This window comes from Octodon degus, unplaced genomic scaffold, assembly GCF_000260255.1.
Source record: "Octodon degus isolate 3935 unplaced genomic scaffold, OctDeg1.0 scaffold00118, whole genome shotgun sequence".
NCBI lineage: Eukaryota > Metazoa > Chordata > Mammalia > Rodentia > Octodontidae > Octodon > Octodon degus.
In genome coordinates this window covers 1918351-1924645 of record NW_004524694.1, presented here as the reverse complement: position 1 = coordinate 1924645, position 6295 = coordinate 1918351, and the positions used below count along the sequence as shown (strand labels likewise).

Here is a 6295-nt window from a genome sequence, read left to right as displayed (position 1 = left end):
CTATTACATAGAAGCAAATACCTAAAGAAAAATTAGAAATTATAAAGATTAGAACACTGTTTCTTGCTTTATCATCCTTCAAATTATTGCCTAAATTGTGGTTTTTGTATGAATATTTTATGTTGTCTTTTAAAATTACAGCAATATAGTTATTTATCAGGTTTTAGATAGCTGTGACTAAAGAAATCTAAACAAAACTGAATTTAGTGTGAATTCCTAGTTCAAGAACAAAGTACATCAAAATCTATTGATCTTAGCTGGCTCCTCCACAGTAATTATATTGTGCCTATGATATTAAATTGATTCAACACTATGGGATACCTGAATTATTTAAGAAAATTTAAACTGCAAATTGTTGATGTTCTACAATAAATAAATAAGTAAATAAATAAAAGAGTATGTAAAGCTGTTATTGGATACTGTGATATTTAAAGAAAAGTTTGGCTTCATAAGTCTTAGATACTCTAGTAAATTCAATTAGAAAGGAAAATGATTTTTTGGCTTTTTAAAACTGTAATTATCCAATCATACTAACTGAACAAATTAATGGATTTCAGTATAATATTTCCATACATACATCTGAATCTATCTCCCCCCCATAGTTCCTTGTTTGTCTCCCTATATCCCTTTTCCTTGCATCCCTAGCCATTTGATGACAGTTCATGTTCTATTTTCAGTTTTGAAAAAAAATATTAAGTTTCCACATATGAGAAAAAATATGCAATTCGCTACTTCCATCCATTTTCAAATCCTTCTATCTCTCAAACAATAAGGAAGGGTAAAATAATACCTTTCATGGTTAATATACTCCTTAATGAGAACATAATGATAGGAAATGAGTGTCAAATTCCTTAATATGATAAGTTGGCAGGCCAAAAATAAATACACCTGTGTGTGTGTTTGCTGCACATTTCTGAGCATAGAGAAATGACAAGTTCTGGGAGGAAAACAAGAAAATTCTGACAAAAATAAATGTACTGATTTACGAAATCAGAGCTGACAATGGAGTTTTAAAATTTTATCTTGAATCTTTGATCAGTTAAGTATCATATGATTATTGGTTTATTATCACAGTCTATATTATCTATTCTGAAATAGGAATAACAGCACATTGCTAAAAATGCTGACACATGCCTGTAATCCCAGCACTTGAGAGGGTGAGGAAAGAAGAATGTGATTTTGAGGTGAGACTGGGCTAACATAAAGTTCAGGACCAGCCTGAGTTACACAGTGAGACCCTGTCTCAAACAAAAAAAGTCAGTATTACCAAAGATTGAATTTGTTTTAACATATTTAACATAATTCATTACAATTTAAATGGATACGTCCAGTCTATGTATTTTATTAATTGAAATTAAAAGGTCGAAATATGAACAGTAAAACAATGAACGCTTTATAGTATATATGTGTGTGTGTGTGTGTGTGTGTGTGTGTGTGTTGAAAACTGATCTATAAAATGTGAGATGATTAGTTTACTATGCTTCCATCTACAAACATATTTGTCCTTAGAAATAAAATTTTTACAGTGCCAAAATGTATAAAAACATCAATATTCCAAATTCCACTGATTCAAGAATCAATAATTTCAACAAATTTCAACAATCTAAGCACTATACAGTATACTGCCATGAGATACATAGTAATTCTTATAAATAAACTTTCATATATAGAGAAGATTCTTTTAATAAGAAAACATGTATGTATAATCGAAATCACACAGATTATTATAAAGTTACAACTATTATATATATACTGAAGCTATTGCATAAACTGTTTTACTCTTTTAAAAAAACTGCTAAAACTGTATGTCTAAAATTGTGGTTTTAATGTAAAATGCGGAGTGATTTATATTACTGAATATAAATCTGCAGCAGTAAATTCTGCATTAATGTAAGGATCTGACAATCCAAGGAAAAGAAAATGAAGTAATCTGCCAGTAAGAAGTCCTGAAGCCGGGGGTCAGATCATGTTCATGGAAACCATCTGGTTGGGACCCTCTGAGCCACACCAAACACAAATGATCTTTTAAAAAAATATCCTATTCATTAATGCATCACAGCTGCACTGAGTGTTACTTCATTTTTCCATGGCAACATCCTTTCTGTTTCAAGGATCTTGTTTCAGTTTTGGTAGCAACGTGTTCTTCTGCCAATATTGAACACATTCATGTGTTAAAGTGAAGGGATTATTACAAATTCTTGAAATAGAACCACATCTATTTTGATTCTTATTAGGTAAAGAGGTCTACATATCTAAGTTTCATATACTGAGGATAAACCAATAAAGTAAAAATTATTTGGTATTCTTACTTTAATAAATATAGTGACTGTAATGCATGCTTTCTTACTTTCCAGTTAATATGCCATGTGAAAAGATGTATACTATTATGTTCCCCATTCTTACATGCAAGTTTGGAACATTTAAGTTTCTGATAAATATGCTCTATACTTGTGCTCCAACTCAGATTAAAAGAAAAACTGAAATTTCATTTACACGTTGATCTGAAAATCTTAAGTAGATAATAGCCATTATTAAACAAAACATTTTAAATATACTGTAAATGTTATAAAAATATATCACACTTTAAATAATATTACTATATCCTATTGCCAAATAAGTCTTCTTCATTTAGAAACTTTATTTGAAAGTTTAATGATAATGATATTTTTTAAAACTTTCTTCAGACCAATTTTTTTCTATATGAAGCATTTTATTCTCCATTATAAGTTGTAGTTGATTTATATTTATTTTCTTCACTAATGCATTCTTTAATAACTACTAACACCTACAGAGGAAGTCAGGAATACAGAAACAAAAATATACTCCAGCCCTGAAAACACATAAAATAAGAATACTTTCCATACTAAGATCCTGTAAGAATTATTGCTATCATGTAAACTATAAAACAATGAAATACTTTGCCTTTTTTATTGTCTCAAAACATAAACATTATTATCATCAAATTTTAAAATAAATGACTTATGTATGTTGTTCTAATAAGGTGCTTAATAAAGTTCCATTGTCACTCCAACTGTGGGAACTTTGACAAGTTGCTTAACCATCATGTCTCCCATTTCTTCATTGTAAGTACAGGAAATCACAGTTTGTATAATGATTTAGTGTAACAAATATCACCCAGAACATTTGCTACATGAACAATGTTAATTTAAAAACAGCATCCATCACTTGCCACATGCAATATACTAGCCTTCAAAGATTTTCAAAAGATTTGTAAATTTTAAAATATGCTGCTGTTTTCCTAGGTATATAAAAGCCCTCAAAATAAGAAGCTTTCCATTTATATTATACCAATTATTCAAACCAAAACCCACGGTATTTTCCTAATTTTTATAAATTTTTAAAGTGTCATGAAAACACTGTAAGAAACTCAAATACACCCAATTCAGAGCCTTCAATTAAAAATCTCAAAACTAATTCTACTTACCTTCCTTTCCAGTTACTACTATAAATCTCTGTACATTTTCCATAAAAACTTGTCAAGGGAAGACATGAAAAATTTCCTAGAATATAATTCCAGACTTCCTCCTTCTAATAAACCAGGGTAAAATGGCTGTCACTTGATGAATGCCTATAAATAAGGATGTGGTCCTCTGTGCAAAACTGCCAGTGTTAAATGTTTAAAACTTCATAATTAAAGTAACTGACAGTTCATCTGTAAGGCCTAAAATATCTACTTTTATTTGATCCTGACAGTAAATCAGGGAGTTTACTGAACATCACGCAGTATGATTATGACAACATTGTTCATACTCCGTACGAAATTTCCTAGGAGAAAGAATACAACTGGCCCAGCCTAACTGGCATATGCTACACTGCTTTAGGCACTTTGAGTGACAGCACATCGAAACCAAAAAATGCAGGATGTAGTCTCCTAAAGGATTCACAGAATTACTGATAAAAAGTAAGGGACCAGGATGGTCTCCTGTGCTGCAAGAAAGAAAAAAGAAGAAGAAGAGGAAAAACAGGAAGAAGACAATGAGGAGGAGGAGGAGGAGGAAGAGGAGGAGGAGGAGGAGGAGGAGGAGAAGGAGAAGAAGAAGAAAAAGAAAATGATATAGAATAACAAGAATGTCAATCAATATGAGAAAAAAAGCTGAGTTTAGCAATACATGACAAAATGTTGCTTTCTTAGTCAATTCCAGGTGAGGGCATTTCTATTTTGTCAACCTTATGCCATTAATTATGTGCTTGTAGAATAAAAATTTGGTATTTTTAAAGTGTAAGAGATAAACACTCTAAGAAGTAAATTAAGAAAATAACAAAGAATAAGCGAGTTTATCAAAATGTATTAAAAAGCTCACTAAATCAAGTTCTTATATAAGGTATCTATTACCACATGTATTATAAAATAATCCATTGCAATGAAGTATGATTGCTTCTCAGCCTTTTGACTAATATTAAGTATATAATTAAGTATGAAAAGTACATATAGGGGCCGACCAAATAGCTCAGAGGATTAAAGCACCTGCAAGCAGGTGAAGGGGCTGGGGTTCAATCCCCAGGCCTGCCATGCCAGCCCCGCCCCTGGGGCTCACTGAGACTGCAATTGAGACTTGGCATGGTGGCACCTGCCTGTAATCCCAGCTCTTGGGAGGCTGTAAACAGGTGGATCACTACAAGTCCGATCTAGTAGTGAGAGCCTGTAGACCTTTCCCTAAAAAATACAAAAAAGAAAAAAAAAAAAAAGGTACATTTCTTTACACATAAACAGGTTATAGCAAATAGTCTTTATGCAATATAAGTTTTTCTATCTTAAGTAAAAAGCAGTATGCGCCTAGTACATATGAACTTTGGCTCCAAAATCAACTTTCCAAAAACTGTTGTGCCAAACACATTTACTTGCCGAAATTCCCAATGATAGAATAATCCTTTGATGGTTTTAAATTGTGATGTTTTATTTTATCTGATGTCAATGTCAGAGTCTTTTATTTTATAGTTTGGTTCATAAAATATCTTTCACAACAGATAATGCTTCTTTAAAACTCAGAATATTAGAGCCTAGACTTTAATCCTTTAAGTAATTTTTTTTAATTTTCATAACATATTAACATCTGAAAATATTTAAAATATAATAGTTTAACACACAACCAGGGCCAGATTTAGTCAAGCAAAATATTTAGTCCATATTTAAAATAATCTATCCAAAGATGTATCAATTAGGAGACTTGTAATTATACGTAAATTTAAATAGTTTAGTCTAAGTTTACTCAAGATGAGAAGCCATAAAACAAACTGTACATTTACAAAAGAATAGTAACAATATGATATATATTTTTTATTATAAGTAAAAGGTAAAAAAGAAATAAGGGATAGCATGATCACCACTTATAATTAATTCATAAAAACATAAGATTAAGTTCATTCATTGCAGGTGATGAAACTCATTGGGTACCCTAACATTATACAACAAACAAAAGAACCAAAAGCATCCTTATTAGAATGTTAGAACTGGAAGTAAACTTAACTGTTAATCTAATCATTACATATGCAGGTAAGCAAAGTAAACTAATAGTTAACATTTGGAATTTGGAAATGCTGATCATTGGCTCCTTGAAATTCTATACTCTCTTGGTGTGAATGAACTCTCAGCTTCTCATCTTACATTTCTGATTCATACTTTACAATTTCTGACAAAACATTTTCCTTCCACTGAACATTTTAAAATAGTATTCTCTTGACCCAGTGTTCTTGAACTTTATGTGTTTTCTTGAACAATCCATTTTCTTGGTTTTGCTCATCTATAAAATGGCTCCCAAACTTACTATAATGCTACTCTGAATGGTCTTTACACTCTACCCATGAATTTTCTAACAGATACCTGGAAATCTCCTACTTATTTCAAATATATGTATAAATCCAAACTTCCTATTTGTCCCTAACCTTGAGAGATGTACTCCTGTCATTAAATGATATGACTATCTATCCAAGTATCTAATCTGGAACATGGCTGACCTCTTTGACACTGCTCTATCATTCCCTAAAACCACTGATTAATAATTCTTGCTGGGGAGATAGCTCAGGCTGGGGAGATAGCTCAGTAGAATAAGTGCTTGCCTGGCAAGCACAAAGGCCTGAGTTCAATCCCCGGTACCACCAAAAAAATAAAAAATAAAAAATCAAATTTTCCACAAAGCTGTCAGCCTCAGGTTGCTGTAGCTCGATCCCCACAACACTCCAGCCAGCAAAACCTGCCCTGAAGGCATTCAGAGCAAAAAAAAAAAAAAACCTCATTCCATTTTGGGGCCAGGGAGATGGCTCAGTGGAATAAGTGCTT

The 6295-nt window shown here is 31.7% G+C and overlaps 1 protein-coding gene across 1 annotated transcript in view; it reads right to left on the bottom strand.

Moving 5' to 3' along the window:
- The window catches only part of Vps13b (vacuolar protein sorting 13 homolog B), an 881657-nt gene that overhangs the window by 447329 nt on the left and 428033 nt on the right, over positions 1 to 6295 (bottom strand). The window lies entirely within an intron of this gene.